Here is a 25,202-nt window from a genome sequence, read left to right as displayed (position 1 = left end):
CTTTCTTGAGGCAGATCAGATCAAAGAGTTCCTACCATTAAGATGGGTTTGCCTAGAATAATCCTTTTTCTCCTCTTGATAAGCTGTCATAGGGACTTCTGCTCACTGTCACCATTGGTAACAGTCAACTGCTTCAGCTTCCCAGCACAAGAGGGGCCAATAATGTTGACATCATCAGGTAGACAGATTTGTGGTACTGCCTTCTGTCATAGTGGGCCCAAGAAGGGGCAAACACAGCTCAGGTCTGAGGGAAACCTTTAGATCTAGGAGTTTTCAACTCAGTCATTCTTAATGGTTAGCAGAATCTAGAAACATAGAAACATAGAAATAGACGGCAGATAAGGGCCACGGCCCATCAAGTCTGCCCACTCCAATGACCCTCCCTATCTATCTTTGCGGATAGATCCCACATGTTTGTCCCATTTGGCCTTGAAATCTGGCACGCTTCTGGCCTCAATAACCTGAAGTGGAAGACTATTCCAGCTATCAACCACCCTTTCGGTGAAGAAGAACTTCCTAGTGTCACCGTGCAGTTTCCCGCCCCTGATTTTCCACTGATGTCCCCTTGTTGCCGCGGGACCCTTGAAAAAGAATATATCCTCTTCCACTTCGATGCGACCCGTGAGGTACTTGAAAGTCTCGATCATATCTCCCCTCTCTCTACGTTCCTCGAGTGTGTAGAGCTGCAACTTCCCTAACCGCTCCTCGTATGGGAGCTCCTTGAGTCCCGAGACCATCCTGGTGGCCATTCTCTGGACCGATTCCAGTCTCAGTACATCCTTGCGGTAATGTGGCTTCCAAAATTGCACACAGTACTCCAGGTGTGGTCTCACCATGGATCTATATAGTGGCATAATGACTTCAGGTTTACGGCTGACGAAACTCCTGCGTATGCAACCTATGATTTGCCTTGCTTTGGATGAAGCTTGCTCAACTTGGTTTGCAGACTTCATGTCATCCCTGACAATCACCCCTAAGTCTCTTTCTGCTTCTAGTCTTGGCATTTGAACTGTGTGGCCCAGAATGAGCAAGGGGGGACTTCCCTCTCTGCATTCAGAAGGTATGGGGAGTGTGTGGTGCAGTGGTTAGAGCTGAAGCCTGAGGTTGTGGGTTTGAATCCCACACTGCTCCTTGTGACCCTGGGCAAGTCACTTAATCCCTATTGCCCCAGGTACATTAAATAGAGTGGGAGCCTGCCAGGACAGTTAGGGAATAATACTTGAGGGCCTGAATAATTTGTAATTCACATAGAATTTTAGGATATGCAGAATATAAATTATTTTTTAAAAAAGAACACACAATTATTGAACAAAATTGTCCAAGTACTATGGCACTCAAGTAATGTTATTCAAAGTTTTAAGTAAAAGTAAAAAATAAATGTTTGTTTTAATACTTAAGTAAAAGTACAGTGAAAAGGTTATTTCCTTTGAAACTTACATTTTCTATGAATATACAATGTCACATATGGTCAGGAAGAACATTTTACAGGAAGGTGGGGGAAGGAGTTCAAAAGCATAATCCCATTCTTCCACATTTACAGCTCTTTATGTCTTTACTTAAGGCATATGTTATCTTGACAAAGTTATTTTTCTGAAATCTACGACTTTCACTTTTGAATGTACCCTATACTGACCCGCAGCATCCAGTGATCACTGAATAATCTCCCACTAAAGCATTACAAACACATTCCCTATTTATAAGCACTAGGTCCGGTATCGCTCCCTCCTGCGTGGGCTCCATTCCAAGTTGCTGGAGCAGCTTTTCCTGCAGAGAATCCAGGATCTCCCTACTTCAAGATAACAGTGCATCTGTGATGCCACAATCAATGTGTGCCAGGCTAATCTAATCTGGGATTTATGAGTCACACCATGCCTAAATAGGTTCAAGAGAATTTACAGCACAATGAAATCTCATTTTTACTGCAATTTTGTGAATGTCTGTGTTTAAATCTCTATTTCTCCTGTCTGTGAAGATCTGGATATCAAACTCCTATTAATAAATGCTCCACACCCGCTTTCCAAATTAACAGTCCTTCTTACCTAGTAAACCCTACAGCTCTGTCGCTTTACTATTTTTATACATAGTTCCAAATACTGTATATAGTGCCACTCTGCCTCCCTTATTTCCTGCTTTGTCCCTTCTGGCTCATCATGTCTCCATGGCTACCACTAAGTACAAGTCAGCCTCTTCTATACAGCTTCTGAATCTAGCAGGGTTGGACCTGTGGGGCCATTTATCTGTCTTTTGATTCATCGTAGGGTTACCAGAATTTCCGTCTGTAAAATCTGGACCCCCCCAGACCCTCCCTCAGACTCGCCCAGTCCCACCCATCCCCGCCCCATCACACCCTGTTTCCGCCCTGTCACGCCCCCAAGCCCCCCCTGCTGCCTGCTCTCGTCAGGCAGGACATCCGCGCATGCACAGATGCGATGCAATGACATCACACGCATGTACGCGTGACATCATCATGTCGTATCCGCTCATGTGCGGATGGCCTTCCCACCCGAAGGAAAGCTTTTCAAAACCTGGACAAAGTGCCAGGTTTTGAAAAGACGTCCGGACCTCCGGACATGTCCTCAAAAGGAGAACATGTCTGGGGAAATCTGGACGTCTGGTAACCCTAGACCCATGTGGCCCCCTATTTGCTTACAAGAAAAAGAATATGGATCTTCCACTTGTGGCATCCTTATCTACTGGGATAGGTGGTGCGGGGGGAGGGGTCTTTCAAAACCAAACATGATCTATTGCAGTGTTTTTCAACCTTTTTACACCTATGGACCGGCAGAAATAAAAGAATTATTCTGTGGACTGGCATCAGTCCATGGACCGGCGGTTGAAGAACATTGGGCTAAGGCGTGGGCGGGACCCCGCCCATCTCTACCCAATCTCCATCCCAGACCCCACCCCCATAATAGTACTAATTGCACCTTGCGCGTCCCGTGCCTCACCTGGAAGACTTCCCTCTGACGTTGCAACGTCAGAGAGAAGGTTTCCGGTTCAGGCGCAGGATGCCTGTAGGAACCACTGCCCGTGGCTTTGTGCACTGAATCAGTTAGGAAGAGGAAGCTGGCTCGAAGATAACGCCGCATCGATCGCACCGTGGACCAGCGGTCGAAGAACACTGGTTTGGGCCAGATGCACGTGCTGGCCCTGTGGACCGGCACAAAATTTCTGTGGACCGGCACTGGTCCATGGACCGGTGGTTGAAGAACACTGATCTATTGTATTTTTGGGGGGGAGGAGTATAGGGCTTATGGGAGGTGTTTCAATTTGAGTGCTCAAGTAGGATTTCCACACAAGCCTGACTTTTCTCTCAGCATGAGTAAACACGAGCTGCTGAACTCAGCAATCAGCAACCTTATCAAGGCGCTGCTTTCTTTAATGTAGTTATTTGAACACTGACATGGTCTGCATTTTATTAGTCATCACTGATTTCAGTTTTGGCTAATCCTTAGATCCCAAAGTGATGTAAGTGACTTGTGAGAAGTTCACCTATGGCCCACTTTTCATTAGCTATGTGTCTGCTTTGAATTGTTTTTATGTTTTATGCTTAGTGCTTCAGCAAATAGCACACCATTCACTGAGGCTGTTGAAGAGGATGACTCCCTCTCCGCCACAAGGTCAATTGTATCTTTCGCACTTCGATATGAAATGTATGCCCCCATCTCTGATGCTGGGTCAAAATGAATTAATAGAGCTCGTTCTTCACTTTAAGCAATTTTCCAAGGCTGTCCAAAATCTGAGTCTGATTGAACAGTTTTGCATCCAGACACCTTCGTTTTTCAGGCTGGTTCCATAAAAATTTTAACTTTGCTATAAAGCTGTCAGGCTGTTAGCAGAGTTTGGCCAATGGTTCTGGCCTACATCTTTGTTGTACACTGGGGGACATCCAAACTCCACATGTTCTCCGGCTCTGGAAATGCTCTCTTCTATAAAAGGGAGCCTACATTTAGGCCCCTAGAGAGTACTTATTTGGACCCTATTCCATAAAGGACAGTAATCCTCGGATATTATCTATGGCGTCCAAAATTGTGAATGCAACTTGAGTAACAAACTGATAACTAGCAATAACTGAGTGCTGACAACCAATTAATGCATTTAATTGGCTCCAATCAGGATCCGTGTGTTTACAGTATCTTGCTAAGCACTGTTCTATAAAGATGCACCTGCAAATCTTTTAGCATGCAACTGAGAGGAGGGTGTGGCCATGGGAAGGGTATGGGCGGGTCATGGGCATTCAATAAAGACATGCACGGTACACCGACAAATGAGCACTGGATAATTGTGCTCTGACAAAAGCGCGACAATTGTGCGCAGGGACAAATGCGTGCAGGACGACTCCTCAGGCCCCGTCCCTGAGGTGGGTCAGCAAATCAGGACTTTCGTGTTAGGGTAAGGTTTATATCATGATTAGGATTCCCAAAATCATGATATAAACTTTACCCTAAGACTAGATAGCGAGTGAATTTTTAAAGTATAGTGGGGGGGAGGTCCCCGCTTCAACAAAGAGGGTTACTTTGTAACCCTCAAAAAGACAAAAAAGTATCCACCGCTGCAATTGTCCTGCGTGCACTTATCTCTGTGCGCAATTGTTGGGGCACTTTTGTCAAAGCACCATTGTCCTGCGCTCATTTGACGGGTCACTGACATGCACAGTATTACAGAATTCAGAGAATCTGTGCCTAATTTGCACAAGAGGATTTACAGCAGGTATCATTTGGCATAAATCTTCATGCCCAAAGTTGGGCATGGTTCACGGTGCTATTTTATAAATGGCGCCCAATGTGGAGTGCCGTTTACAGAATGTACATTTTTTTTCAGAAAATGCCTACTTTTCTTTCAGAGTACTACGTATATACGTGTTAGGTGCGGCCACTTACAGTCATATAGCTGGTGTAAATGCTTGTACTTAGTTTGTTAAAAAAAACAACCATAACTTATAGTATTGTATAATGTACATGTGTAACTGCATCCCATTCAGATTCTGCCCATGTGTACAGCTACCTTCAAGCTACGCATTGCATTTAGGCACCATTTTATAGAATGGCGGGTAGCCGGAACATAAGAATAGCCTTACTGGGTCAGACCACTGGTCCATCAAGCCCAGTAGCCCGTTCTCATGGTGGCCAATCCAGGTCACTAGTACCTGGCCAAAACCCAAAGTGTACTTGTCCAAACCTTTCTTAAAATCAGCTATGCTATCCGCTCTTACCACATCCTCTTGCAACATGTTCCAGAGCTTAACTATTCTCTGAGTGAAAAAAAATTTCCTCCAATTGGTTTTAAAAGTATTTCCGTGTACCTTCATAAAGTGTCCCCTAGTCTTTGTCATTTTTGATGCAGAGAAAAATCAATCCACTTGTACCCGTTCTGCTCCACTCAATCCTATCTCCCCTCAGCCGTCTCTTTTCCAAGCTGAAGAGCCCTAACCGTTTTAGTCTTTCCTCATACAAAAGGAGTTCCATCCTCTTTACCATCTTGGTCACTCTTCTTTGAACCTTTTCTAGCGCCACTATATCTTTTTTGAGATAAGGAGACCAGAATGATATAGTGGCGCTAGAAAAGGCATTTATGTGCCTATGTGTTCACATACATATATATACGCTGGTATTCTGTTCATTTACATGCATTCTTGCTCCCTAAATAATTGGCAAAGGCTGAAATGCAGTATATCAAATAATGAAGTCAAATAAACAAAACTAATGGAAACAGTGGCACTGGCAGTGGGCTTTGCTTTTGTCCAGTGGGGTAGTAAGGGGAGATGGGGGGAGGCAGACCGCACTGGGCACTGGCTTCATGGGGGGGGGGCTTCAGTGCCTCTCCACCCCCCACCCCATTCCTTTTTAAATGTTCACCAACATGAGCAGCATTTTCCACTTGCTACATGTGCTGGCCTCAACTCACTTCTGACATCACTTCCTGGTCGCGGGACCAGGACATGATGTCAGAAGGAAGCTGAGGCCAGCGCAAGCAGCAGGTGGAAGATGCTGCTCGCATTGGCGAATATTTCATGAGGTACACGGGGGCGGGAGGGTGCTCAAGCAGGGTGGAAGAGGTGGGGGTGCACGGCACAATGATGCCGGGTGCTAAACTCCCTTACTACACTACTGCTTGTCTACTCATTGGTTGCTATTCCCTTTGCCTCAAAATATCTAACATTCAACATTTATGGTAAAGTCTATTTCTGCAAGAACTATTGCTTAAATATTAAAATGCACATGAGGGCATCCAGGCCATCATAACTAGACATAATTAAGCTGGAATGTCCCAGGACAAGATCTGCAGACATTTCAGCGAGTACTTTTGCTTGAAGAAAGCCTCAGCATGATGGCTGAAATGTCAAGTCTTCTTACTCAGATGAGGCAACTGCAACAATCATGACACGAGCCACAACAGCTTAAGAGAACAGAAGAGATTCTGTACAAGTCAGGGCATTTTGGTTGTGGCCTATCTCGAAGAATATCTTATTTATTTATTTTAAAAATATATAATCCGCTTACATCCTAAGGGGCTAACAAGTAAACATGCACAATTATAAACAAAGATATACAGTACACTTTGCATTACATTACTACACCAACAAGTAAAAACAGGACAATAAACCATTCTTCAATCCTCATTTTCCTCTCTTCTTCTAGGACACATTGTACCGTCTCATATTTCATATACATTGTTTAAATCAATTAAAGGCTAAGACAAAAAAGTACATCTTGAGTAATTTCCTAAATAGTGGTACTTTTTTACAAAATCATATCACTCCAGACATCTCATTCCATAGAACTCGACCTGCAAGTGAAAAGCAGGATTTGCTGGTATTGACATGTCTCACTTTGTCTCTCTTTCATACATCTAGGCCAGATATGTCAAACTCTGGCCCGCAGGGTACTGAAATTTGGCCCGCCGGACAATTTCAATTTTCCCTTAAAGCTGGCCCGACTGCATCATTTGTAGGTTCATGCCGCATCATCTGTAGGTTCACGTGGCCTGCAGAGGATCGCTGGTCAGCAGAAGTGATCCTAGCAGGCTGCCGTAGCCTCAGGTGCATGTTCCCTCTGGCACATTCCTGCCCTTCCTCTGATGTATGGGACCGCGCCAGAGGGAACGGACAGCTGAGGCTATGGTGGCCTGCTAGGATCGCTACTGCTGACCAGCGATCCTCTGCAGGCCGCGTGAACCCACAGATGATGCGATGTGAACCTGCAGAGTCAAGTCCCAAGCAGACCTGCAGCTGAGGAAAGGTATTTTGGGACGGAGAGAGATCAAGGAGGCCCACAAAGAGAGAATTGGTGTCTCAGATTCTATTTGTAACTTGTTTCTAGTTGCTGTAATTCTGCTCTGGAAGTGAGAATTATACAGTATAGACACAGAAATATCTTCCACTGCACTGCTGATCCCCAGTGCTGGGAAGCTCACATATACAAACACTGCTACATGGGGCAAGCAGAAGAAATGAGCCCGACGCTGCTCAATCCATCCCTCGGACTCTAGAAAAGAAAGGGAAGAAGAAAGAAGGAGACCCTGGCAATAATTTTATTTTCTGTTTTGTGATTACAATATATCAGATTTGAAATGTGTATCCCGCCAGAGCTGGTGTTAGACAGCGAGCGTGAACTAGGACCTAAAAGAGAGAGGAAAAGTCTTTTTTATTTATTTTGTTTACATCACAGAGCCGGCGTGGGGTTGGAGCGGTCGTAACCCTATACTTCCACTAAGACTAAGGGGTCCTTTTATTAAGGTTCGCATTTAGCGTGCGCTAAATCGGTTAGCGTACCTTAATAAAAGGACCCCTAATTACCTTTAAAAAAAAAATTTGGCCCGCGACTTAGCCTTTTTTTCAGATTTCGGCCCCTTATGTGAATGAGTTTGAAACCCCTGATTTAGGAGCATTCTATTTTCTGATCTTAATGCTCTATTTGGTTTATACATCTTCAAACCTTTGGTCAGGTAATCAGGTAAAATACCATGTATTCCTTGATGGATTATTTTCAGAGCTTTGAATTGTATTCAGTAGCAGATTGGTAACCGATGCAGTTTCTTTAAAAGTCGGGGTTATATGTTCCTATCGCAATTTCCCCATCAAAACATGTGCCGCTGAATTTTCTACAATCTGCAGTGCTTTCAAACGGACAGATGGAAGGCAAAAGGTAAATACTATTACACTAATCAAGCTTTGAAAGCACTAATGTTTGTAAGACTTGTCTGAGATCCCAACCTGATAGGAAATTTTTCAGTTGGAGTCATTTTCTTTTCTTTTATAAATCTTTATTAGTTTCAAAAACAAACACAAAGTGCAATAGAACATATGAACAAATGATACAATAAACAGCACTTATATCTAACAAATAATAATATAATTACATATCACCCCCCCTTTCCTCCCCCCTCCCAGGGTGTGTGTAAAAATTCATTCAGAAATCAGAGACTTATACTAAAGATCAATTCTTTACAAATTTTGCTAATGAACCCCCAAGTCTCTTTAAATTTATTTATAGTGGCCCAATTGTTCTGAGTGCATTCGCTCATATTTATAAACTTGGCATAGGGTTTCCCAACAAAAGATATAATTTAGGGCCTATTTTACAAAGCCGCGCAGCAACAGCCCCAAAGCCCTTTAAATCTCTATGGGCTTTGGGACCGTTACTGCGCTGCAGCCGCTAGCACGGCTTTGTAAACCAGGCCCTTAGTCTATCCCAATTTTTCAAATTTTTCGTAATTAGCTGTATAGCCACTCCTGTCATAATCAAAAGTAATCTATTCTTACCTGCATTAATTGGACTCTTAGGTTTTAACAGAGTCCTGAATAATACTATGTAATATGACAATAGAATTGAAGCTTCCAATATCATATTGATTTTACCCCATATAGACTTCCAAAAATTGAGTATCAAGGGACAATAGAATAACAGATGATCCAGTGTCCCTATTTCAAGATGACAGTGCCAGCATCTATTAGATTTTGAACTATTTAATTTTTGCAAACGAACAGGGGTCCAAAAAATCCTATGTAACAGAAAAAAACAAGTTTGTCTCATAGATGCTGACGCTGTACATCTTATCCTCCAAGTCCAAATCCGTGGCCACTGAGTAGCAGAAATATGTTGCTTAGTCTCAATGCTCCAAATGCCACTTAGGCTGGTTTTTGGGTTTTTATTCAAGTATTCCGTTATTAATTTATACCACTTGGTGGCCTGATGCCCTAGCAAATCTGTCTGGAAGCATAGGCCCGGCAAGCTATACTGATTATTTCAATTTTGCCAATCAGGGAACCCATTCTGAATGTCCTGCTTCAAAAGCAACCACTTATATGCTTGAGACTTTGTAATACTGAATGATTGTTACAGTTGTGAAAAATCAAGCATTTTCCCATTTGATAACACATCTATAGTACATATGCCTGCCTGCAGCCAATGTTTCCAGAAGATTTTAGACTCACCAATTTGAATCTTGGAGTTCAACCATAAGGATTGACACGTGGATTGTTGTACTGGTATAGATGTTAAATTGCTAATAAATTTTAATGTTTTCCATGTAGCACAAAGAATACTATTGTCCTTGTAAATCCTTGGCAGCTTGATACTCAACAACTTACATTTTCAGATTTGACCATAACACCAGTCCCCTGGTCAGATCACTATTTTATATCTTTCTCTCTAGATTTACTCAAACACGGCTTACCACAATACTTACCAAAAACTAAAACCATAACGGTCCGTGATTACAATAAATTGGACGACACAGACATAGCCTCTTTTCTAGATCCAACAATCTTAACGTCTTACACTGATTCTATTGAAAATCAATTATCTGCCTGGAACACATCTCTTTTAGATAATAAAACCCCACCTATAACTAAAATCGTTTCTGTCCGTAAAATTATAAACCCTTGGTACACAGCAGAACTCCGTCTCATAAAACAACAATTGCATTCTTTGGAGCGGAAATGGCGACATAAAAAAACATCAGCTAATCTTCAAAGCTATAGGGATAACGTCACACTGTATAAAATTAAAATTAATCAGGCAAAAAAAACTTATTATTCCAAAAAAATTGATAAAGCTAAAAATTCTTCCGCATTATATAAAATTTTAAAATCAATAGATCCAAAAAGCAACATAAACAACACTACCCAAAAATCTACATTAAAAGCCCAAGAACTAGGTTATACTTTTGTTCAAAAGATCAATAACATTCGTAATTCTTTTCTTTTAAATACAACAAACAACCCTTCATGTTCTGATCAAATTAAATCTATACCAATAGCAAGATGTTCAAACTTTAAAACCCCTTCAATTCAAGACATAGAATCCCTTTTTAAACAAGTTAACCTTAAAAGTTCTCGTTCCGATAGCATTCCTCCTTTTTATCTAAAAAAACATTTTTCACATTTTGGACCTTTCATTCATTCTCTTATTCAGACTAGTCTACTTACTGCCACAGTCCCACCTCAATGGAAGACTGCAATCATCATCCCCATACTTAAAAATCATAAAATTAGCATCAACGAATTATCTAATTATTGTCCGATAGCCAACATACCTTTTTTAGCGAAATTGACAGAAAAATTGGTTTTTAACCAACTTTCCGATTTTATAGAAAACACAAACGCACTCCATCCTAACCAAACAGGATTTCGAAAATTTCATAGCACAGAGTATTCTTTAATAGGTCTAACAACAAACATTCAATACTTCTTAGACCACCATAAATCTGTCATTCTTTTCTCTTTAGACATCTCTGCCGCTTTTGATACCATTGATCACAATCTGCTTTTAAATAGGCTAGAAGAAATAGGTATAACAGAGAACGTTCTTTCTTGGTTCACTTCATATCTTGCAAACCGTAATTCCTTAGTCAGGTTTAATAACGATGAATCCGCAACTTATTCCTCCTCATTCGGCATCCCCCAAGGATCTATACTGTCACCTTTGCTTTTCAATATTTTTCTTTCTCCTTTATTAGTTATCTGCCAGTCCATAGGTTTTATTCCATATTCTTATGCAGATGATATTCAACTTATTCATCCCTTGGATCCGGAAAATAACACTGAAATCACCTCTATTAATCATAAATTGGAAATAGTACAAAACTGGCTTAATACAAATAAATTAGCACTAAACATAAATAAAACCAAATCAATGTTATTTTCTTAGAAAAAAGACTTAACTTTGTCAAATCCTTTTATCCTTAATAATATCCCACTTAATTTAGTCTCCTCTGTTAAAATCCTTGGAGTAACAATTGACGACAAATTGAATTATCATGAACACATTTCTCTTACAGTTAAAAACTGTTTTTATAAATTATGAATGATTCGCTCAATTGCTAAATTTCTTAGCTTAACATCAATCAAGATACTTATACATTCATTAGTAATATCTACACTTGACTACTGTAATGCCCTTCTTCTCAATATTACACAGAAAGAAAAAAGGAGATTACAACTAATACAAAATTCGGCCATCAAATTAATATATAATGCAAGAAAGTATGACCATGTTACACCTTTGCTAATAGATGCTCATTGGCTACCAATCGGTCACAGGATTACATTCAAAATAATATTACTCATTTTTAAAACACTAGCATCAAATGAACCTTTATTTATATCTAGATATTTAATCCCACATAGTACACAACGACCACTTCGTTCATCTGGACAAAATCTGCTTACAGTACCTTCTCTAAAAATTATTGGAACACGTAGATCAGACATGTTCACTGTGATGGGACCTCAATGGTGGAACGCCCTACCACAATACATTAGAATTGAAAAAGACATCACAACATTTAAAAAATTATTAAAGACTTATTTATTTAATGATGCTTTTAATATTTGAAACTTTTATACTTTTTGGAGATGCTTTTAATAATGCTATGGTTTTACCACCCCCTCCTTTTGTATTTTCCTTTATTTTTCTACTGAAAAATTTAAAAATTGTAACTTTTAACCTTTCTTCCTCCCGACTCATGTATGTATAATATGTAACCACTATGTTTATTGTTAGTTTCTTTTTATTGCTCTTTATTGACTTTGTACATCGCTTAGTAATTTTAATAGGCGATTAATCAAATACACTAATAAACTTGAAACTTGAATATGGCAAAATCGTAATGGGGACATGAGTTTATATTCTAATTTCAGCCAGTCCAGAAGATGCTCCAAGACTTCAGGAAGAATCCAATACATACCCTGCCTCATAATGAAAGCTTGATGATATCTATAGAAATTTGGAAAATTTAATGCCCCCCCCTACCCGATTGTGGTTTTTGCAAAGATACTAAGGCTATTCTAGCAGTTTTACCCAGCCAAATAAATTTTGTAAGAATCCCATTCAATTTTTTATAAAAGGACCCTTGAAAATAAACTGGCAACATACTCATTTGGTAGCAAACTACAGGCAAAAGCATCATTTTAATGGTTTGGATTCTTCCCCACCAAGAAAGATGTAATGGGTTCCAATGCTCACACATTTCTTTGACTTTCAGCAATAAAGGGCTTCTTTTACGAAGGTATGCTACGGGTTTTACCGCATGCACCGGATTAGCATGCCCTCTACCGCCTGCTCAAAAGGAGGCGGTAGCGGCTAGCGCACGCGGCATTTTAGCACACGCTATTCCGCGCGTTAAGGCCCTAGCGCGCCTTTGTAAAAAGAGTCCAAAGACTTTTCATTTACTGTCATTGTTTCTTCCAACGTTCTTTGAATCATAATGCCCAAATATTTTATTCCCTCTTCCTTCCATAGGAAAGGGAATGGATCAAATAAGCCTTTTACACAATGCACATTTAACGGAATAACCTGATTTGCTCCAATTTATTTTATAACCAGAAAATTTTCCAAATTGATCAATCAATTCTAGTAAATAAGGAATTGTAGATTCAGGATTCTTCAAATAAAGCAAGATATCATCTGCATAAGCAGAAACCTTATATTCCCCAGTTGGAGTAATTTTCTAATTGTGAAATATGCAGCTTGCACTACTCTTGCTATTTGAGATTTAAATGATAATTTAATATCAAGAATTACTCCCAACATTTTGATCTTCTCATTAACTGTAATCAAATGATCATTTAAGAGTATTTCAAGGGGCCAAAGGTGTTCCTGCCGTTCTCCTTAATCATTACTTCTGTTTTCTCAACATTCAAATTCAAACCATTATCAAACATCCATTTATCAATCTTACTCATATAACCTTTTAATTTCAGGGACAGTTTCTCACCCCATCCCTTAATCATGAAAAAGAATTGAACATCAGCATTTATTCTGTACAAAACCCCCATCTCATCTAACAAATTTCCTAAAGGGGACAAATAAATGTTGAAGAGAATCGCAGATAATGCTGATCCTTGTGGAACACCTTTTTCAACCAAAACTTCATTTGAGATTTCCCTGTTACTATGAACACATATCTTTCTCCCTATCAGGAACGATCTAAACTATTCCCATACTGTTCCTGCAAATCCGAGCTGTCTAAGTCTCAGTAGTAGTCTTTCAGGATCTAGGGAATCAAAAAGCAGTGGAAATATCGAGAGAAACCATACAAAAACATTTTCCTTGGTCTACATCTAAATGCAGTTCAATTGTAGCTAACAGTAAGGTCTCCACACTGTGTGCTTTTCTAAATCCAATCAAACGCAATCATTTTGAACTACAAACTCTTCTAATTGTGGCAGCACTGCTTTTTCCATTACCCTGGCCAAGAAAGGCAAAATTGGTCTGAAGTTACACATTTTTTCACTACCCTTGCCAAGAAAGGCAACTCTATGAGTTTCAGGAGCAGCGCAGATCATTCAGTGCACCGGCCTGCACTAAAAACTGCTATTGCGGTTTTGTAAAAGGGGGGGGGGGAGGCAATAAACTTTAAGAAATCAATCTGTAGGTTCATCAGAAATTCTAAAATCACAGAACAGTCTTACCATTGAACATTAGGTTGGAATGAAGTTATTTGATATTTAGAAAAAAAATTAATACTTGGCAATTCCTTATTTAGATGCTCTTTTACTAAAGTGCAGTAAACTAAGGGGCTCATAATAATTTTTTTTTTTTTAAAGTCCAAAAAGTGGCCTACATTGGTACTTGGACGATCAAAAAGCCAAATCGTCCCAAGTACCGATAATCAAAACTGATTTTAGACATATCTAAAATCGGGTTAGGCCTTTCCCCTGCCTCTAAACACCTAGAGCAAAAAAGAGGTGTTTTTAGAGGAGTTAAAAGAGCGGGAGATGGGCCGACCTAGACTTAATTGTACAGCAAGTATAACCAAAACCTTTAACAGATTGCCTAGTCGGAACTTATATGCTTTGACTTAGACAAAGTCAAAACAAGTATAAGTGCTGAAAAGGGGCCGCTGAGCTGATCACGGCTGCCGCAATCAGCTCAGCAGCTCCGGTAACCTGCCCACCCCCTACTGCAACAATCGTAGCAGGAGAGATGCCTCATCTCCCCTGCCGCGATCGCGATCCTCCCCTCAACCTTTCGCGGTTCAAGGCAGTTTGGGGGATTGCTATCGCGGCAGGAGAGATAGCCAATCGCTCCTGCCACGATCCACCTCCCCTACACAATACAGGCAGAAAGGAGCCCAACCCCTCCTGCTGAGATGCGACCCCCCACCCCCAAACCAATACCAGCAGGAGGGAGCCCAACCCCTCCTGCTGAGGCACGACCCCCCCACCCCCTAAAATACGGGCAGGAGGGATCCCAGGCCCTCCTGCCCACAGTGCACCACCCCCTGTGAATGCCTCCCGAACCCCCAATCAGCCCCCCAACCCCCGATCGCACATCCCCGAACCCCGTGACTCCCCGACCACACACCCACCCCAATACCTCCTCACCCCTCCTCCACTTACAGTTAGTTGGCCGGGCAAACGGGTCCCAAGCCTATCTGCCCGGCAGGCCCGCCATCCTCTGAATGGCAGGCCATAGGGCCTGATTGGGCCAGGCACCTAAGGCCCCGCCCACAGGAGGAGCCTTAGGCATATGGGGCCAACCCGTCTGCCCAGCCAACTAACCGTAAGTGGAAGGGGTTGAGGGGGGTGTCGGGGGTGGTCGTGGAGTCGCAAGTTTGGGGAGGTGTGATCGGGGGTTGGGGGGCCAATCAGAGGTTTGGGTGGTGTTCATGGTGGGGGGCGCCGTGGGCAGGAGGGCCTGGGATCCCTCCTGCCCGTATTGGTTCAGGGTAGGGGGGTCGCGCCTCAGCAGGAGGGGTTGGGCTCCCTCCTGCCGGTATTGGTTCAGCGATGGGGGGTCGCGTGTTGATAGGAGGGGTTGGGCTCCCTCATAAGAACATAAGAACATAAGAGTTGCCTCTGCCGGGTCAGACCGGAGGTCCATCGCGCCCAGCAGCCCACACCCGCGGCGGCCCATCAGGTCCATGACCTGTTAAGTGACCCTGTCTTTCCTGTATCTATCTCTATGTCTATCTGTCCCTGCCTTTCCTATACCTATCTCTATGTTTATCTGTACCCCTCAATCCCCTTATCCTGTAGGTATTTATCCAAACCTTCTTTGAACCCCTGTAGCGTGCCCTGCCCTACCACAGCCTCCGGGAGCGCGTTCCATGTGTCCACCACCCTCTGAGTAAAGAAGAACTTCCTAGCATTTGTTCTAAACCTGTCCCCTTTCAATTTCTCCGAGTGCCCCCTTGTATTTGTGGCTCCCCTCAGTCTGAAGAATCTGTCTCTGTCTACCTTCTCTATGCCTTTCAGGATTTTAAAGGTTTCTATCATGTCTCCTCTAAGTCTCCGCTTTTCCAGGGAGAAAAGCCCCAGCTTATCTAACCTATCAGTGTATGAAAGGTTTTCCATACCTCTTACCAATTTAGTTGCTCTTCTCTGGACTCCCTCAAGTACTGCCATGTCCTTCTTGAGGTACGGCGACCAGTACTGGACACAGTACTCCAGATGGGGGCGCACCATTGCACGATACAGTGGCATGATGACTTCCTTCGTCCTGGTCGTGATACCCTTTTTGATGATACCCAACATTCTGTTCGCTTTCTTTGAGGCCACCGCACATTGTGCCGATGCCTTCAGTGTTGTATCCACAACACACCCAGGTCTCTTTCAAGGTTACTTACTCCCAGCAATGATCCCCCCATTTTGTAGCTGAACATTGGGTTCTTTTTCCCTACATGCATGACCTTGCATTTCTCTACGTTAAAGCTCATTTGCCACTTTTTTGCCCATTTTTCCAGTTTTGTTAGGTCCTTTTGGAGGTTCTCACAGTCTTCCTTGGTTCTAACCCTGCTGCAGAGCTTGGTGTCATCTGCAAATTTTATAACCTCACAATTTGTCCCCGTCTCCAGGTCGTTTATAAATATATTGAACAGGAGCAGTCCCAGCACCGACCCCTGCGAAACTCCGCTCGTGACCCTCCGCCAGTCGGAGTATTGGCCCTTTACTCCAACCCTCTGTTTCCTGCCCTCCAACCAGTGTTTAATCCATCGGTAGACATCCCCTTCCACCCCGTGGTTCCACAACTTTTTAAGCAGCCGTTCATGGGGTACCTTGTCGAAGGCTTTTTGGAAGTCAAGGTAAATGATGTCAATGGATTCCCCTTTGTCCATCTGGCTGTTTATCCCTTCGAAGAAGTACAGTAAGTTCGTAAGGCACGACCTTCCCTTGCTGAAGCCGTGCTGGCTCGCCCTCAGCTGTCCATTGCTTTCCATGTGCTCGCAGATGCTATCCTTGACCAGTGATTCCATCATCTTTCCCGGAACCGATGTCAAGCTCACTGGCCTGTAGTTTCCCGGGTCTCCCCTAGATCCCTTCTTGAAGATAGGTGTGACATTCGCTATTTTCCAGTCCTCCGGGATCTCCCCAGTTTTTAAGGATAGGTTATAGATTTGCTGGAGTGTAACCGCTATTTCATTTCTCAGTTCTTTTAGTACCCTTGGGTGGATTCCGTCTGGGCCTGGTGATTTGTCACTCTTTAACTTGTCTATCTGTCGGAGGATATCCTCTTGGCTTACCTCTATTTGCTCTAGCTTTTCGTCCTGACCCCCACTTATGATTTCCTCGGGTTCTGGAACATTGGATGTATCCTTGCTTGTGAAGACCGACGAGAAGAATTTGTTTAACCTGTCGGCTACCTCTTTTCCCTCTCTCACCACTCCCTTCTTATTTCCATCATCCAAAGGTCCCACTTCCTCCCTTGCCGGTTGCTTCCCCTTCACGTACTTGAAGAATGGTTTGAAGTTTCCCGCTTCCCTAGCCAGTCTCTCTTCGTATTCTTTTTTTGCTTCCTTAACCACCCGGTGACATTCCTTTTGTTGTTTTTTGTGTTCCTTCTGGTTTTCCTCCGTTTGGTCCCTTTTCCAATTTTTGAACGATATTTTCTTGTCCCTTATCACCTTTTTCACTGCATTTGTTATCCACACCGGGTTTTTTGCTCGATTCTTTTTGCACCCTTTCCTAAACCTGGGGACGTACAGGTTTTGTGCTTTGTGCATCATGTCCTTGAGTAGGGACCAGGCTTTCTCTACGGTCTCCATTTTCCCTGAGCTGCTTCTGAGTTTCTTTCCAACCATCTTTCTCATAGCGTCGTAATTCCCTTTTCTGAAGTTTAGCGCTGTCGATGTGGTTCTCTTCACCTTTGATGTTCCTGCTTCTAGTTTGTACTGGATCATATTGTGATCGCTGTTTCCCAGTGGTGCTATTACTGCTACCTCCTTTGCGGGTCCCCCTAGCCCGTTGAGGATTAGGTCGAGAGTGGCATCTCCTCGCGTTGGGTCCTTGACCAACTGTTCCATGAAACAGTCCCTCACAGCCTCCAGGAATTTTGTTTCCCTCACGCAGTTGGAGTGTCCAATACTCCAGTCTATCCCAGGGTCGTTGAAATCCCCCATCACTACCACATTTCCTCCTTTGCATTCCTGCCTTAATTCAGCCTCCAGATCTTGGTCATTGGCTTCCGGCTGTCCCGGTGGGCAATAGTACAGTCCCAGTTTAATGTCAGCCCCATTTCTTCCTGGTAACTTAACCCAAAGTGATTCCAAAATGTCCGCCCTTACTGCTGTTTCCATCCTGGTCGAGTGAATGTAGTCTTTTATATATAACGCTAGTCCTCCACCCTTTTTGTACGTCCTGTCCCTCCTATAGAGTTTGTACCCCGGTAGGACCACATCCCATTTGTTTTCCTCGGACCACCATGTCTCTGTGACTCCAATTATGTCTAGGTCCTCCTTGTTGGCTATGACTTCCAGTTCTCCCATTTTGGCTCTCAGGCTCCTTGCGTTTGTGTATAAGCAGTTATAGTCCCGGTTGTTCGTTTTCCTTGCTGGTTTCTCTTGTGGTTTGTTGCTCCCGCCAACCCCCTCTAGGGCTGCCAGCTCTCGAGTTTCATTTTGTTCTTCCTCCTTCTGTGTTGTGTCCCCTTTATTCTCAGCCAGCTTCCCCACTTTTACATGCCCCTTTAGCTCCTGCTGTTTGCTCTTCTTTATGCTCTCCAGTTCCAGTTGTTTCTTGGACCACTGTATTCCATCCTTAAGTCCTCCTCTATAGTTTTCCCACTCAGTATCTTTGTTCGATACTCTAGTCCGATGTGTCGTTGTTGGATCGACTGTCGGCTTTCCCCTTCTCCTCAGTTTAAAGCCTTGTCTATTGCAGTCTTCACGTTGTTCGCCAGCATTCTTGTTCCCGCCTTGCTCAGGTGCAGTCCGTCCTTCCTGAAGAGCTTGTTCTTCCCCCAAAAAGTTGTCCAGTTCCTTACAAAGTGGAAACCTTCCTCCTCGCAACATCTCCTCAGCCATCCATTCATTTCTTGCAGCTCGGTCTGCCTCCTCGCATCTGCCCTCGGTACTGGCAGGATCTCAGAAAAAGCTATCTTCCTTGTCCTCCGCTTCAGTATCCTCCCCAGGGTCTTGAACTGCTCAGTTAGTGCAGTCCTGTTGTAATTTCTTCTGCTGACATCGTTGGTTCCAACGTGGATTATCACCGCTGTCTCCTCCATCTCAGTTCCTTCCAGGATCCTCTCTATTCTGTCAGTGATGTCCTTCGTTCTTGCCCCCGGGAGACATGTCACCAGCCGGTCTTCTCTCCCTCCTGCTATGTGACTGTCCACTTCTCTCAGGATCGAGTCTCCCACCACGATCGCAGATTTCCCCTTCTTCTTCAGCTTCCTTTTTGGTCTCCAATCTGTGTCCTCGGTGCGATCCGCAGCTGATCCCTCTGGGCTCTGGTGGGTCTCAGCCTCCTCAGACTGCTCGATACTTCCGCAGGGTCGTTCTCCCTCGGCGCCTGGTGGGTTCAGTACTCCATCGGTTGATTCCTGTCTTCCATCTGTTGGTTCCTGTCTATATTGCTGGTGATCCTGTACCTCCACCATCCTGCAGGCCTCCTCGATGAATTTCTCGAGTTCCCTAACTTGCTCCTGGAAGTGGTTCTCTCTGGTGGAATCCTCAGCTGCCCAGCACGATTCTTCTGAGGTGCGCAGGCCCTCCAGCTCCTGGACCTTGATCTGAAATCTCTCAACCTCCTTCTTCAGGCTCCCCAGTTCCAGACACCGGCCGCACATGTACGCCTGCCTTCCGGACGGGAGGTAGTCGTACATATGACATCCGGTGCAGTAAACTGGGAAGCTACGCTGGGTTTCTGCTGCTGCCTCCATTTTTCTGTCCATTTCTGTAGCCCTTCCTTGTCTGGAAGTGGTGTCCTGGAGTGCAGCTAGTTTTAGGGTCTCTTTTTTGGCTCCTAGCTTCCTGGCTCCTTCGCAACGGCTCCTTCGCAAAGGCGCACTCGCTAAGGCGAGCACCTTTGCCGCTCGACTTCGCTGCACGCCGAATGGCTGCGCCGTTGGCTCCCCCCCTTTTCAGGGGGGAGTCCGGGCTAGATTTCTCTGACGCGGTGGGGGTGGGCGGAGCTACCTCTCGCCGCTACCCCTTGCTTCCCAACTCTCCTCTGCCTTCCCTTTACCTCCTCTCCGCTCCTCTCGCAGCTTCTGTCTCCTAAGCTGCTCCCCTGCTTCAACTTCTGCCTCTGCTAGGCTCGGGACCACGCGGCGCCGGCTCACCTCCTTTTCAGGGGGGAGTCCGGGCTAGGTTGCTCTGACGCGGTGGGGGTGGGCGGAGCTACCTCTCGCCGCTACCCCTTGCTTCCCGACTCTCCTCTGCCTTCCCTTTACCTCCTCTCTGCTCCTCTCGCAGCTTCTGTCTCCTAAGCTGCTCCCCTGCTTCAACTTCTGCCTCTGCTAGGCTCGGGACCACGCGGCGCCGGCTCACCTCCTTTTCAGGGGGGAGTCCGGGCTAGGTTGCTCTGATGCGGTGGGGGTGGGCGGAGCTACCTCTCGCCGCTACCCCTTGCTTCTCGACTCTTCTCTGCCTTCCCTTTACCTCCTCTCCGCTCCTCTCGCAGCTTCTGTCTCCTAAGCTGCTCCCCTGCTTCAACTTCTGCCTCTGCTAGGCTCGGGACCACGCGGCGCCGGCTCACCTCCTTTTCAGGGGGGAGTCCGGGCTAGGTTGCTCTGACGCGGTGGGGGTGGGCGGAGCTACCTCTCGCCGCTACCCCTTGCTTCTCGACTCTTCTCTGCCTTCCCTTTACCTCCTCTCCGCTCCTCTCGCAGCTTCTGTCTCCTAAGCTGCTCCCCTGCTTCAACTTCTGCCTCTGCCTTCTCCCCTCCTGCCAGTATTGGTTCGGGAGGGGGGTCGTGTCTCAGCAGGATGGGTTGGGCTCCCTCCTGCCGGTATCGTGATCATCCCTCCCTCCAAACTCCCACGATCTGCAGCAGGAGAGTGAGCATCTCTCCTGCCACAGGTCGCGGCAGTTCGGGGGTGGGGGCGATCACAATCTCAACAGGGGAGATGAGCCATCAATCCTGTCACGTTCGTTGTGGAGGGGGGGGGGGATTCTGTAACCGGTGTTGTTTTTGACAGATGCCAGTTACAGAATCCCGCTTTTAGGCGAAGGACTGGCCCCCTCCTTCGCCTAAAAGGTCTTGTTTTGGGCATTTGGGACTTAGGCTATTTTTTGGTTGATAATGTGTTGTAAGTTTAGACGTAGTGGTGATCTGGACATTTAAACTGCTAAACATAGAGGTAGGCCATTCTAAAAAAAACCTCATTTGGGATGTTTTTTTGAGAATGGACATTTTCCCTGCTGCTACTTTCAGCATTTAGGGCCTTAGGCCAAAAGGGGACTTAGATGGGTTTTTTTTTTATTATTCCCCTCCACGGGTTTAACACAATTTTTTTTTTTTAACTCTCTTTAGTACATCCAAGAGTACAAAATATAGCTTGAACAACAAGTAAACCATGATTGTAAGCACGCAGAGGTTTAACACATTTCAATGTGGGACTTTTATACATGCTAAGCCCAATTTTAAAGCAGCACTTTTTAAGGGATTTTTTTTTATTATTTGCAGGTTGTGCACTCATGTTCCCATTCACATGTGCTACCTGCATAAAATGAACACAGGAGCACTTACTGTGTTAACTCTGATGTTTTCCAGTTATGCACACTAATTATAATGCATTAGATGGATAAAACAGGAATACCCACTCTCCACCATAACATGTGCTTCAAGTTTAAGTTTTAAGTTTATTAGGATTTCATATACCGCCTATCAAGGTTATCTAAGCGGTTTCTACAATCAGGTACTCAAGCATTTTTCCCTCTCTGTCCCAGTGGGGTCACAATCTATCTAACGTACCTGGGGCTCTGGAGGATTAAGTGACTTGCCCAGGGTCACAAGGAGCAGCGCAGGGTTTGAACTCACCACCCCAGGGTGCTGAGGCTGTAGATCCAACCGCTGCGCTACACACTCCTCCTTCCAAAAAAATATTTTAAAAAAATCAATAACTTGTGGGTTAGCACACACTAACAGGCAAAATACCATAAAATACTTGAACATATTTTGCAGTAGAACTAAGGGGAAAATTCTAAATGGTGCTCAAACTTGGTCACCAAAAAATTTCAGTGCTAAGAGCTTATCTGTAAAGGGTGGATGCCTTATATAGAACAGTGCTTAGGTGATGGACTTACACCAGCTGAAAACATGTGCAAATGATGGCACTGAACTTAGGCATGCTTAAACCAAATTATGCAATTCTGCATACAATTTTTCAGAACAATCCTGGCCACGCCCCCTTTCAAATATGCACTATTATTATTATTATTATTATGTTCTTGTATACCGCCATACCCAAAGAGTTCTAGGCAGTTCACATCAATTAAATTAGGATCCGATTTTAACACGGATTTACAACATTTTGTCGGAATTACAAGCAACGAGGAAGGAAATGTTTGAGTTTTAGCAGGAATTTATCAGAGTTGGATTGGAAGGAAAGGGGAAGGGAGAAGAGAACCAAAGGCGGGGAGGGGGAGAGAAAGGGGGTGGGGGGTGGGGAGGGTGTTGGTTTATTGCGGGGGAATGGGGGTCAAGGGTCCTGTTCGCGGAATAGGTATGTTTTGAGAAATTTTCTGAGGTCGGGGCCTCGAGCATCATTTGGGCTAGCCAAGGGTTCAGCTTAGCCGCCTGGAAGGCGAAGGTTTTGTCGAGGAATCTTTTGAGCTGGCATAATTTTATGGAGGATGATAGGTGATGAACCTTACAGAATAGTGCACTGCGAGTTGCACAGGCAAATTCTAATGGATGCCAATTAACTATAATAATAAGTTGTTAATGCTCAACTATTGCTAGTTAAAGGCTTCTTGTTATTCTTGGCATACCTCACCATATACCTATTTATAAAAATAGGCTTTCACATGTTTGGAACGTGGAGGAGTGTCCTAGTGTTTGGAAGAGCTGACTCAGCACCCTGAGGTTGTGAGTTTGTGTCCTACTGCAGCTCCTTGTGACGCTGGGCAAAACATTTAACACTTCATTGCCCCAGGTACAAAATAAGTACCTGTCTAAAATATGTAAACCACTTTAATTATAATCACACAGAATAAGCAGTATATCAAGTCCCATCCCATTTACCAAAATTGTTTTTCATGAGTTAGTCACAGTTCGTGGCTCATGAGACCTAGGGTAATCTAGGGGTGCCAAATGCTTATGGCACTGCAACAATTTTGAAAACTTTTGGGTGGTGTTAGATATCATGAAATCCTGCACAGAAATTTCAGAGAAGGTCCCCAAAGTCCACCAGCAAGTTATGCTATTTTCAGCTTTGGGCAAGATTGGGAGCCCCTGTTGCAGGGGGACCCAGAGCCCCCAAACACCAAATCTGTGAGTAGGTACTTCCTGACAGCTGATTGCATCTATCATTAAATCATAAATCAGGAAGTGTTGACCTGTGAGTTTTTAAAATGCTTGTGGTGCAAGGAAGGGGTCATCAGCTACCAAAGAAAGTAGACTCATGGAAGCTAGCGAAGCTCATTCCTCTGGTCCCTGAACAAAATGTTTTAGCTTATAGAGGCTAGCGGAGCTCATCCTACCAGTCCCTGAAGAGATAGTACATGGAAACTAATAGAGTTTAACTTGTCAGAAGTAGAAGCAAAGAAGTTCCACATCAATGTAGGTATTTAGGTAGGGGTGGTGGAAAAGGAAGAGAAAGGTATGGGAAGAGAGCTCAGTATAGGCACACCATTACTAGGGTTACCATATGGTTCCAGAAAAAGGAGGATGGATTGAGACATCTGGGTTTTGGTTCATAGACAACAACGCGGAAGACAAAGGCGCGCGCCGACAACTGAGCGCAAGACGGAGGCGCGCGCTGAAGAAAATTACTGTTTTTAGGGGCTCCGACGGGGGGTTTTGTTGGGGAGCACCCCCAGTTTACTTAATACAAATTGCGCTGGCGTTGTGGGGGGTTTGGGGAGTTGTAACCCCCCACATTTTACTGTAAACTTAGCTTTTTCCCTAAAAACAGGGAAAAAGTGAAGTTTTCAGTAAAATGTGGGGGGTTACAACCCCCCAAACCCCACACAATGCCTCCACAACGCGGCGCGATCTGTATTAAGTAAAGTGGGGGGTTCCCCCCCACACCCCCCCCGTCGGAGCCTTAAAAACAGTAATTTTCTTTGGCGCGCGCCTCCGCACTGCGCTCAATTGTCTGCTCGCGCCTTTGTCCCGGCGCACTTTTGACCTGACACCCTGGGTTTTACTTCCATTTGTTTCAATAGAAGTAAAGCCCAGATGTCTCTATCTGTCCTCCTTTTTCTGGAGCCATATGGTAACCCCCATTACCCCGTTATTACCTCCTCTTCCAGTACCTTTTTAATTTTTTTTTTTAAATAATCCCTGAAGATAGAAACATTTTGTGAATGGGGCACAGGTTTACTGCCTCTCTTTAAAATGATGCTTTAGCACAGAAAAAAAAACATCAGAAGCCTCTTTTCCTGGAACTGCTGAGAATACATGAATGAAACAATCATTGACAGAAAAGCTCCACGCAGAGCTGAAAGCAGGTGCATCTGCTGAGCTTTGTCTTTAAGGCATCACTTTACCCTGTGGGTGTTCAGTTGGCCATATAGGCTGCCAGGTTATACTGTCCCTGGATGTGACTCAGTCTTCTTAACAGGAAGCTTTGCCTGCAAGACGGTGAAAGTCAAATCCATTAGCAGGTATGAAAAGGAGAGACAAGCTGAGACAAGAAGGAGCATGATGAGAAAGAGGTCAAAACACTTAAACTTAGCATGATTATACATAAAATCTACCAGAGGAGACTACACTTGAGCCTACTTACTCAGAAATGTCAGCAACATTTTGCAGGAGCTGCTGCAACTGTTGATGTGAAAAATGATTGTGAATATGTATGGAATGGACATACAAATACAGGGTAGTGATGGAGAGAGGCACTGAGACTTGAGCAGTGCCTCTTAACTCCAGTTACTTATGGACAGTGCTGGATTAACCCTAGAACAATCTTCCTAATAATGGTTGCACGATATTAAATCAATCTCTCAATTATTCACAGAGTCAGCAAACTGCACAGCATGCAGTCTTAGTGTGCATATAAAATCATCTTTATGGGGTCCTTAGGGGTATCAGACTATCCAACAAACAGCATAGTTTGAAGGAAATGACTTCTTCATTTACCCCGTGCTACCTCCTCCTCCTTATTATTCTTACTTTTTTTCTTTGTTTTCTAAATTACTATTTATTTCTTTTATAATTATGCATATTTATTTATTTGAAAGTACTTAGCTTTCAGCCTTGCATTCATTCCCCCGAACGCCAACGCGTTTCGAATTCTTTGTCAAGGCGACATGGGGAAAACTGAAAACCAAAAAACAGTACAATTAAAACTTGCTTTTTCAGATAGGA

The sequence above is a fragment of the Geotrypetes seraphini genome, chromosome 5, assembly GCF_902459505.1.
Source record: "Geotrypetes seraphini chromosome 5, aGeoSer1.1, whole genome shotgun sequence".
In the NCBI taxonomy this organism is placed as follows: Eukaryota; Metazoa; Chordata; class Amphibia; order Gymnophiona; family Dermophiidae; genus Geotrypetes; species Geotrypetes seraphini.
This window is presented reverse-complemented; position numbering follows the sequence as displayed.